The 12587-nt window shown below is 37.1% G+C and overlaps 1 protein-coding gene across 11 annotated transcripts in view; it reads right to left on the bottom strand.

The window, feature by feature from the left end:
- SLC16A7 (solute carrier family 16 member 7) overlaps window positions 1-12587 on the bottom strand; it is a 166035-nt gene that overhangs the window by 52842 nt on the left and 100606 nt on the right. The window lies entirely within an intron of this gene.

Here is a 12587-nt window from a genome sequence, read left to right as displayed (position 1 = left end):
ACATCAATATCTACCATAGGAGGAGCTTAACGCATGTTTATCAAATTAAAGAAAAAGAATCTCAGTGAAGGAATTTAGGTTTTGAAAAAGTGACTCTTGAAAAATCAAGCCATTATTGAATAGCATATCCAGGAACAAGACCCAATTTTTCATGGCTTATTTTATGATTGCTACAATAGTTTTGATAATGATCTATTTGTTCCTTCCTTTTATACATCAAGCACTTATTATTTATGTGCCAAGGCTTATCTACCCATTGAAGATCTACAAGTCCATGGTCTCATGGGATTTATATTCCAGCGTGGGGTTGAAAATTTACCTTCTGAACCTGCAGTGCCCTATATGGTATATATGGTAGCCATTAGCCAACTGAGGCTTTTAAAATTTAAATTAAACAAAAATAAGTAAAAATTTAGTTCCTTTCTCAAAGTAACTTGAAGGGTTCAATAACCACACATGAAAGTGGATAACATTTACTGGACAATCAGATTTACAGACATTTCTACCATCACAGAAAGTTCTATAGGGCAGAAGCATTATGGTAAAAACTAAATAATGGATAATGATAAAAATACAACAGATGGGAAAAATAATGCAAGGAAAGAGGATAGAACTGGGTGGATATGATGCTGAAATTTTAGACAAGCTAGCTCTACAAGACCTCTCTTGGATGTGAATTTTGAGTAGAGACCTGAAAGAAGTGGAGGCATGAGTGTAGTCATTTATAAATTCAAGGGAATATCATCCATTAAAGGGAAGAATAAGCACAAGCCCCTGAGATGAAAGCATGACTGGGATATTTAGAAATAGTAGGTGGGCGATATAGTGACACCAGAGCGAGCAAGAATAGGGTCAGGGAAGTAATGGGGGACAGCTGACATTCTGAGAAGCCTCAGATATGTTTGTAAAGAGGAAAGAAAAGATCAGACTTAGGTTACAAGAGGATTTCACTGGCAGCTATATACAGAAACAGGGACACCAACTAACAGGCTACAGTAGTAATCTAGACTACAAATAATAGTGTCTTGAACCAAGTAATGGCAGCAGACATAATGAAGAGTGATCAAATTTTGTATTTATTTAGAATACAAATTAGAACCATCTTTTGGTTCTTTAGGCAGAACCAAAAGATGCGCTACTCAGAATTCTGAGAATGAGAGAGAGAGAGAGAGTGAAACGGAGAGTAATCAAGAAACATTCCTGTTTGTGGTCTGATCAATAGCTTTGAGGGAGAATTTCAGGAGATCAATTTGAGACAGGTTAAGTTAGAGATATCTATTAAGCATTTGAGTGGAAATGCTGAAAGAATATTTATATGCAGGTCTAGAGTTCAGGGGATTAGGCCTGGAGATCCGGTCCTAAATTTGAAAGGCATCAACTTACAATCGCTACAGTCATACAGAAGTACACGTCATCTATGGAGCAAATACATACAGAAATCCAAGAGCCTATCATGTCAATGCTGAAAGTTTCTGGAAAAAAAAAACCACTGGAAACAAACACAGAGAAGGCTTGGTTAATAGCATCAGAAGAAAAAATGAGTGTGGTCTTTTACAAGTAAAATTAAGAAAGTGTTTGATGGTAGAGAAAGTGAGCAGCTACCATGCCAAATGCTGCTGAGAGGTCAATATTATGGGAACCAAGAAATTACTAAACATCCCACAGCAGTCATGGGAGATCTTGAAAGCAGCAATTTCAGATGAGTGGTGGGAGAAATATCTAATCGGAATGGGGCAAAGAGACTGAAAAGAGAGAAATCAGAGATACTAAATATAGCAATGCTTTCAAGAAGTTTTGCCTAAAGGGAAGGAAATAAGTAGGATTGTGGCTGGTGGGGAAAATGGGTCCAGAGAATGTTTTTTATTTATATTGTTTTGTTTTTTTCCAATTTGGAAGATAAAATATCATGTTTATATGCTACAGGAATGATCCTGTTTAAGAGGAACTATGGCTAATGAAGGAGCGAGAAGCAAATTTCATCTGTAGGACTATCTTGCAGCAGATGAGAGGCAAAAGATGAAGTGCGTGAGTAAAGAGGGTGGCTTCAGCTGGGACGTAGACAGTACAGGAGAGAAACGATAGCAGATAGGTCCAGATGTAAACAGGTGAGATAAAGAAGGAAAATTATGAGGTCTGCTGGTAAGCATTCTTAGAACACTAAAACAGGGGAAAAAAAGTTAAGAGAAATATGAGCTTTAAAACCAGACAGTCCAAGGTATGAGTTCCATTTCTAATATCTCCTTGAAAGATCCACATGCTATCTTATTCTTAGTAAATTCACAATTCAACAACCTCAATAAGGATGGGTTACGAATATATATTAAATAACTTTATTTCCATTTATATGTAGATTTATCATTTCTGAATTTATCTAAACTTTGATTCTGTTAAAAATTTGGTCTAATTCATTTTTTATTGGGATCATAAATTCTATTGGATCAACATTCCTTCATATAATAAAAATTATCTTTTTCAGTCTTCTCTTGGTCCCTACATTTCCTTCTCTCTTACTACAATTCCAATATTGTAGAATTTAGTTAACACATCTATTCACATAATCCATACCCTTCAGAACTTCATATTGTTTTATTATATCTCTTCTTAGACTCGGTATTTCCACCGTGTAAAGATAAAATCTGATTTGTCTGTCTTGATAGAAGAGGATTCTCCATTTCAAAAACAAATATAAACTCACAAATACATGTTTCTGATCATTTTTGTTTCTCTGTTTCAAATTTTCTCTCTGGTTGCATTATGTTATTTGTATGGTGCTCATTGTGTGCATACGCTGTGTTAAAATCTGTTCAAACACAATACACAGCCATTCACAGCAAAAGGTGACAAAGCACAATGGCTTCGTTGTTATGATGGAATCTGCAACTCATGTATTCTCACATCAGATAGCTTTTCTCAGGCTATTGCGTTAAAATAGACAAAAAGGGAGGGGAAAGAGACTTAGAACATAAACCTGGTCTAAGATCATCTAATTTAGACAATGTCTAGAAAAAAAGATAGGCAAATGTGGTCAAAGTAATAGAAAAAAGGATCTTTTTTCCCCCCCTGAGTTTTGTAATTTTTTGTAGGTTGACATCTAAGGCAAAGGTGGCATTATCACATGAGACTTTCTTTCCTCCTTAATCCATTTTTCCTGGTTTCCACATCAGAGATGCTGTCCAGATCTTTGGATAATTTTGAATTTTCAAAATTGTTCAAATAAGTTCAATGCTAGAATATTACCTTAACACACACACAGGTTTAGATGGGAAGATATCATAGTTGTTCTTCCTTATTGTGTATAATTAGGTGAGATGAAACTAATCAATAGAGAGTTTGGAAATATATTCATGAAAAGCAGCATGGATTTTTTATTTATAAGGAACTGAAGCTGAGAAGTAAGTAACTTGCCAGAGCTACTCAGCTAGTAAGTGGCAACACTGGAATCTGAACACAGCCAAATTCAAGTCCATGCCCTAAACCACTATTCCACTATGTTATACTACCTCTTAGGGGGGGAAAAAAAGGTATAAAAATATTTCTTTTGTTTAAGAATTTACTAAAGAAAAAATCAATTATTCATCTCTAAAAGTTTTTGGTATGTTTTAGAACATCAAAGCATCTAGATTCTTCATTTAATCAATGATTATGCACTACAAAAGAATAAATGAAACAGACTACCAGTAGGAAAAAGAACACCTGTTTGAAAAAAACATGACCAGGAGTATCTGAGTGACTCAGTCCATTGAACATCCATCCAACTCTTGGTTTCAGCTCAGATCATGATCTCAGGGCCCTGAGACTGAGCCCTGCATGGGGCTCCACACTGGGTGTGGAGTCTGCTTAAGTTTCTCTTTGCACCATGCTCTCCCTCTCGCCCCCATGCTCTCTCTTTCTCTCAAAGAAAAAAACATGAACAGTTACAGATGGAAGCTCATGAATAATTATGATTGCAGGCAAAACTAAAACCCAAATGTTTAGCTAACTTACTTGAGGCCTATTATATCATTTGATGATGAAGAAATATTTATGACCTAGGTAAAGTAACAAAAATGTATTGTGTGAAACCAAACAGAAATTCAGATTCTTTGTGAGACATGTTTTTCTGCTGCTACTACTGACCTCAAGGGAGAATGAATGAGTGCTGAACATAGAGAAAACAGAAAGTATTAACAGAAAACAGAAAACATAAAATAAACAGAAATACTTTCTGTTTTCTATTTTGATTTTTCACAAGTAGAGAGGGGAAAAAAATACCTATGTCTAATAATTACTCAACATTAACTGACATTTCATTCATTAAATCTAAGAGAACAGAATTAGTCAAAAAAGACAAAATAAGAGGTCACAAATATGAATTTAAAATATGAAGTGAATAAAACTGTCATTCTTTTTTCTCCCACAGACTTATTTTGGAATGTCAATAGAATGACGCAGGCTGTTGTGTCAGGGATGTCGTTTCACAAGCACTTAAAAATTGCCTCCAGCTTCTAGTTCAGTTGTGTTTGAACTAATATGGGAGCCAGCTTTAAGGAGCAGAGGTTATGCTGCCCTTGGAAAGTTTTATCCAGCTTCTAAAACACATCATGCTTGATTTCGGGAATACCTCCAAGTAATATTTTTGCACAACATAAAGGTGCTTAATATTATTTCTTGTGTGAAGAAGTGTTCACAAGAAAGGATGATCATTAATTTTATTGGAGTCAATTCCTCAAACTTATTTTTCTTTATCTGAAAAGGAAAAATTAATTCTGCATAGATATTTTACATATATTTTAAACTAACTGTGAAACACTTCTCTTACCCAAGAAGCATCTGGAAGGGTAATGACAGCTTCTATAGGTTCAAGAGCACTCTAAGTGAGGTTATTAAAATTCAACCCTTTGCATATTTCTGATAGAGGAAAAAAAGTTTGTCCCAGACAACAAGGGCATAGAATACAGAGACACTTTGAAAAATTTCTCAATCTCTAGATTAATGCCTACTCTTTGGAGGATGATAGAAATCTGTACCATTGAGACAGACCTCTGTTTCAATGTTTCTGTAGCTCAGTTCTTGTCCAAAAGTCAAATAGCCAATTGTCTGTTCTTGCCACATGGATTTCACAATTATCATTTCCACAGTACAAACCATTTCATCTTCCCAGTAGTATCCTGAGAGTTTATACCAGCTGAGCTAAAATCTCCAGTATTTTTAAATTTACTCTCTGAATTTTTCTCCTAATTAATAGGATATTAATTAATGTTAAAAGGATACTTCAAATGCTTTGAGTACCTAGAGGATTCTTATTCTTTCTATATAGATGTCAAGTCATGGTTATGAACATTAGATTACCTGGTGGTAGTTTGGAAAATTTAAAAGAAATTCCAAATCACCAATATACATTTCCCCCTTTATTCCCCTTTGTTCATTATCTAGATTTCATTCATTTTCTTGTTTACAGATTATATTTTAGTTATACTCTGAAATGAATGGATAAATCTGAAATAAATCAGAGTTCTATTTTTCTGAGCTTATTCCTTTTCAGCTTTCCAGGAGTTCACACTCATTCCTGGGGTGCTGAGAAAATACATAGGTTGCTTCCATTTGGTCCCTTGAATAAATCTCTAATCCCATCACTGCATGAATTGGTGAAGCCAAAGAACAATGTGAACCAAGAAAATGCTATAATCCTCAAACATTCCCAAAGTTTGCAGAACGCATTCTAATCAGAATTATTCAAGGCTATGGAGCACCATCTTAGCAGCAGTCTTCAAAAATCTATCAAAGCTTCCATAGCAGTTTTCCAAAGCTTTAGATTTAAGCACCGTCTATTGATTATAGTGATTCTAGGTGTAATTATTTTTGTTTTAATTGCTTGAGAAAGTTGTATTCTGTTAGGAGAGCTTTGGTAAGATCCAGGGTTATAATCAATGTGTATGTATATAAATGCTAATATAATTAAAACAACTGTAAGGAAAACATTGGGTAATTCCAAATCATTTTATACAGCATGGGAAATAGCAATTCTATCAGAAAAAGTCTACAGGTAGGGTGGACCCTCCTTATCTCCAGATTCCGTATTGAGGTGAACTTGCCTACTCACTAAAATTTAGTGCTTTCACAGTCATTCACAGAAATGTACAAAGTGGGGAAAAACTGGAACCTCCTGCCATGCAAGTTCCCAAGGTCAAGCAAGGTGACACTGCCTTATTTCCATTCTCATACTGTAAACAAGTGTTCTTTTCCCTATTTAGTGCCACGTTTTCCACATTTTTGTACTTTTTTATTGATGATTTTACTGTTTAAAAATGGTCTTATAGTCTCCTGGTTTAGTTATAGGCTAGTACTGTGCTGTGCCTTATGGAGAAAATATATATGTTATATATAAGCTTCATTCAGGCAGTGTCACCGTTGTTGGTGTGAGTTCAGTGTTAATGGGTCAACTATTAAATAAGATGTTTCTGAGCAGAAACACACACAAAACAAGGTTATATATTGATCAGTTGATGAAAATATGACTAGGGGCTCATAGGAACCTAACCTTGTATTTTCCCTAGGAGCAAGGGTTCAATATTTACTGGTTGAATTGCCGTCTGCAGCAATTTCATAAAACATAACTAATGTGAGTAAAGAAAATCCACTGCATTTTAATACATTCAGAATTATGATCCTAAAATAGAACAAAAACAGGGTGAGTGCCCAGAGTTGTGATATTGGTATCATAGACGGCCATCATCTGATTCTCTCCTTTTGCATCTGCATGGACACAAAATAAGTCACCCAGGAAAATTTCAGTAGATTTTAGGCCATCAACTACACTTCTCTCCATCTTTTCATCATATATCTCAATCACCTTCACTGTCTTTGGACTCCTAGAGCTCTGTATAACCTTTCCCCCTTTAAGGCTTTCACTTATATTATTAGCTCTGCTTCCAGTACTTCCCCTTCCTTTCATTAAGGCTGCATCCTCATTCTTCAAGTTCAGCTCAAAAACATTTCCTTATCATGCACTTATGAGATCTATATAGTTTTCTACATAGTTTAATGGCAACTACTGTGCTTCCCTACTCATATATTTGAAAGCTGAATTAAATAAATAAAATTCATTACCCTGTAAGTACAGCCTGTGTCTGATGGCTCGGTGTGACGCTCCTGTGCCAAGCCAGTACTTTGTACATTGTTCATGTGCATTGTTCATGCTCAGTGTAAATAAATAAAGTTCATGGTCAGAATAAATAAATGGATGAAATTATATGATTTTCTCCCCAGTTATGACACTGGATTACCCACATACCCCCACCTCTGATGATCACAAACAAATACTTGCGCACTAATTGTGCTGAGCCAGAGTTTGTCACAGCCAGCGGCCTCATGGTAAGGTTAGATCTATGAACCCCATATGTGCATATCGTCTTCTAACTAGCTGAGCAAATATTTACACAAGAACAGCCATCTAGATTAATCATTTAAAGATCTCTCTGGGGATCTCTGGGTGGCGCAGCGGTTTGGCGCCTCCCTTTGGCCCAGGGCGCGATCCTGGAGACCCGGGATCGAATCCCACATCGGGCTCCCGGTGCATGGAGCCTGCTTCTCCCTCTGCCTATGTCTCTGCCTCTCTCTCTTTCTCTCTCTGTGACTATCATAAATAAATAAAAATTTAAAAAAAAAGATCTCTCTAGAATAGTGCAATTACTCTGCCAAAGTTACTACTGACATAAGAAGAAGGAAAGAGGAAGGAAGGAAGGAAGAAAGGAAAGAAGGATGGATGGATGAGGGAGGAGAAAGAAGTAATCAAAGAGTATTTCAAATCATCTGCCATAATCCATCAAACTTAAGTCACAGCATGTGAAAAATTGAAATTTAATTACTGTTTTTATAAGGTCCTTTTAAAATAGTTAATTGGAAAAAACCTGTTGCATATTCTCAATCCTAATATAAATGCTGTTTGAGAGGGCATAGAACAGTTCCTTGTATTGAAATAAATATTCACAGAAATAGTCTTCAAATTAATCAATGCAGTTGAAGAAAGTATGTCATGCTAGAACTCACTAGAAACTTTTAGGATCTTAACCTCACATATATCTATCACATACCCATACTTCCTTATTTTTTAGATTTTGTTTATTTATTCATGAGAGACACAGAGAGAGGCAGGGTCCTATGCAGAGGGAGGAGAAGCAGGCTCCATGCAGAAGCCCGACGTGGGACTCGATCTTTGAACTCTAGGATCACATCCTGAGCCAAAGGCAGGTGCTCAACCGCTGAGCCACCCAGGAGTCTCATAGCCATACTTCCTAAAGAACACATTCAGTAAGGACTACAGTAACTCACAGAACATTAAGGGGGAAAAAAAAAGTCTGAAGCTGCCTATACTAGTCAGCTTGTGCCATCACAACAACAACAACAACAAAAATATGTCTCAGAGTTCTGGAGGCTGAAATCCAAGGCCAAGGTGCTGGCCAATGTGATTTCTGATGAGACTGGCCCCCTTCTTGCTGTGTATTCCTATTGCCTTTGCTTTGGGTGTATGAAAATGCAGAGAAAAAAAAAAAAAAAAAAGAAAATGCAGAGAGCTACCTCCCTTCCTCTTCTTATAAAGCCACCAATCCTACTGGAATAGGACCTCACCCCATGACCTCATTCAACCTTAATTTCTCCTAAAAGCCCTATATTCAAATACAGCATTTGAATTTGAGATTTTGTGGGGAGACACTATTCAGTCCACAGCACTGTCCGAGTCACATTGTGAAACTGATTGCTCGAGTAGGTACATCACTGCTGTAGACCACTTGGCCACTTGGTCTACAGCCTATACTACTAATCCCAGTGACTTCCAACAGCGACATGACTTTTGTGCTGCTTCTGGATCATGGATCCAGGTCTGGATCAACCACCTCACCTGAATGTATTCCTTGAGGCATCTGTTCCTTCACATCAGTAGTTTCTGAATCACTTAGCCTTACTATAGTAGGTTGATGCAGGGTGGGTGCCCTGGATGCAAGGAACTCTGAGAAAGTGACTTTCTCGCTTTTTACTGGGGGTGGGGGGGGGCAGGAAATCATGAAGTTGGGAATCCCCTTAACACAGGAAGGATTTCAAAGGTACATGATAGCCCAAAAGAATGACAAATGTCCACTCCACTACCTGAATAGTAGGAGGCATAGCAAAATGCCACAGCAAATATGAGTAAACACCATGGAATTATTTTTTAGAACTGATTATTGACCTGTTTATTTTTTACCTTACCCTCGGTTTAAAAATCTTACTAGTATAGGTTGTTCTAATCAAACTATCTTCCTTGTACTTAACCTGTGGTTTCATTATATAACACTATAATGGCTAATATCAAGACTACTAACAACAAAAGACAAAACGACCATGAATGGAACATAAAAAAATCCCTAAGCATGAATCTCGGTGCTTTACATACATCGTAATCATTTGTTCACAACAATGACTCTGAGCAGTAAGATATCATATATACATACACATATTTTTTTCTATGATTTTACAGAAGGAGAAACTAAAGATCCAAGGTCAAACGGGTGGCCCAAACCACAAAGTCACAAAGTTCACATTTTATATATTTTGGAGCTCATGATTTTCATGACAATGCTCCTCTGCCTCTCACTGGACTATTAAACCATTAATAAACCCCCGTGAGATCCCAGGATTTTCCATATCTAAGCTCCACTCAAGGGGCCAACTCTTGTAAGGTGCAAACGAGTGCTCTAGATAACTACTAAGTATTACATTCCATTAGGCGATCGAGTTTCTAAATACAGAATATGCATTTTGACATATTACCTAACCAGTTACTGGGCTATAAAGAAATTATCCAAATGGAGAGCTACTCATGGTTTTATTCTTAAGAAATCATTAGTCTAAAAAAAAAAAAAAAAAAAAAAGAAATCATTAGTCTACCTTAAAAAGAGTATAGTCATGAGCACTGATTGTTTATCTCTTCAAAAACCTTCCGTCTTCTGGGAACAATGTCGTCCTTCTATTAGGGAGCCATTTGTCGGATTCTAACTTAGGGAAGAGTCTTGTGTCAAATTTGGGATGGAGATGCTGGTAATCATCCTTCCCTCTGTCAGTGCCTCATTGTAAGAAGCAGAGGAGAGAGGAGACAGAGCAATGTGACAGAAATCACCAGAGCCGGTTGACCTGGAAGGCCCTGGTACCTACGCATCGCTTCTCATTTGTACATGGGAGCATTTTCCTTTAGACCTTAGGGGGCTGAATCAGGTTTCTGTCATTTGCAACCAAAATACATCTGCATAAAATATGTCATAATACAACAACATATTTTAGAGGAAATTAAGTCCAAAATCAGGAAAGATATTCTTACCAGGACATAAATGAATACGTAAGTTCTTTTTATACATCGGTAAGCAAAACATTCACTGTCTAAAGAACACATAACGAAAAGGACTTAAAGTTTCTTATATGTTTCTTCTGCCGAAAATAAAATTTAGCAATAATACAATATTATTTGAATCATCAGCTTTCTGTAGGGACAGTATCTCCTGAATGGTTAGGACTGAACATACTCAAGATTTGCCCTTGATCCAGGCCTCTTTCCATTCCTTGTCTCAGAAGGGACATAGAGAGCTCCATAGGCATGATTTGATCCCGATTTCTTTCCCTTTCTTTTTTTTTTTTTTCTTTCCCTTTCTTTCTTTCTTTTTCTCTTTCTTTCTTTCTTTCTTTCTTTCTTTCTTTCTTTCTTTCTTTCTTTCTTTCTTTCTTTCTCTTTCTTTTCTTTCTTTCAAGATTTTATTTTTTTAGAGAGAGAGAGAGAGAGGCAGAGACACAGGCAGATGGAGAGGCAGGCTCCATGCAGGGAGCCCGACGTGGGTCTTGATCCAGGGTTTCCAGGATCAGGCCCTGGGCTGAAAGTGGTGCTAAACTGCTGGGCCACCCCGGCTGCCCTTGATCCTGATTTCTATGCCTTAACGTGCAAGTGTCTGTCTCTCACTTTTATCCCCCGGAACACTGGCAGTGTTGAGTGCCACGTTCAGATCCTCTTTTCATCTGAGACCCTAGAAGGCTTCCTCTACTCCGCCAGAGCTCTGAAGTAGCACATGTATAAACCTTCTCACGACACGAGTAAATGACTGAAGACATCCCACAGTCTGTTCTAGTCCACACTTACATTTACATAATTTATATTGTAATTACACAACAATCTAAGCCTTCATGTCTGTATCAATCAGTATAATCTAGGTTTTTCTGTACCACAAACTACAGAAACTTAATAAAGATTTGTTCTTTAATTCTTCAAACTATGCAGTGGGCCAAGGATCATCCCCTTGTAGCCATGTCATATGTAACAAGACGCTTGCCAGGAAAGGAAAAAGGAAGATGCACACCTGCTGGGACTATTTTGTTCAGGTGTCCAGGGATACTGTCTATCCTTCTATTCTCTTTTCATTGGTCAGAACTAATCACTTGGTCTGAATCTGAGTGTAGGAAAGTTGGAAAATACATAAGAGCACGTGAATACACAGTGAGCAAAATGATTTCTGCCACACTATACCCTATTTCCTAGGAAAACTTTAGCAATATCTGCATTCATGGATTTTAAAAAAAATCTATCATAGCATAGGTATAAAAGGTGCCCGGCCTGCTTGCTTGCATAGGACTATCCAAGTGTACTTTTGGGGCTTTATAAAGCTAAGGTGAAAGCCCTAGGTAGATCTCAATCACAGGAATGGAACGAACTTCTTTTATTATTATTTTTTTGGCTGCTGCTAAGAGACAGCACTATATGAATTATTGTAATAGGCTCCTTCATTCTGCAAAATATTTAGAGCACAAAGCAAAATAATATAGTGAGCTTAGACTTAAAAAAAGAATAGAAAAATACACATTATATATTATGCCCACCAACGTCTCGTGCCTGAAACCTTTTGCTTCTTGGCCTCCAGTAACAAAGGCTGAGTGGTCTGATGCTTGGCCCCCTGTGTAAAGTATTCCTTCATAAAACCATCACCCTTCCCTTAATACAACTGGCAGTCCCCGCTCACATAAAACAGAAGAGTATGTTACCATGGAGACAAAGCCAACTCTCCCCTCCAGAATGGCTGTTTCTTTCAAGTCATAGCAGATATTACCAGAAAAATAACATGAGGTCCTCACAGAGATTGGCAGCCCCAAATCTGTATTCAGTAATTGTGTAGCTAAGAATGTTCACATTATTTTTTGATAGAGTAACAAAGACAAACATTGTACTGAAAGATAATCCTGAATAATCACTGTTTATAAATAAATCCCTATATCCATCTAAACAACCTGGAAAGTTTAATTTGTAATATGTTTTCTACCTCTACTTAGTGTTTTATTAATGGAGTGACCACTGTGCTTGACCTATTTGCTGAAATTCGGTAGAACTCCAGGAGACCATATGGATGACCAGATGGGTTGCTGTAATTTAATGTCATTATTCTGCGGATGAAGTAAGGGATAAACATAATTTGCATTCTTTTCCATCCTTCCTGCATACCTTTATTAGTTTCATTTTTAATTCAGACATCAAAAGGGAAGATAATACCTTGCTACCGAGGCTCAGATGCCAACTAATTACTACAAGAGACTCCAGTCCTGAC

Source organism: Canis lupus, chromosome 10, assembly GCF_011100685.1.
Source record: "Canis lupus familiaris isolate Mischka breed German Shepherd chromosome 10, alternate assembly UU_Cfam_GSD_1.0, whole genome shotgun sequence".
Classification (NCBI taxonomy): Eukaryota; Metazoa; Chordata; class Mammalia; order Carnivora; family Canidae; genus Canis; species Canis lupus.
This window is presented reverse-complemented; position numbering and strand designations above follow the sequence as displayed.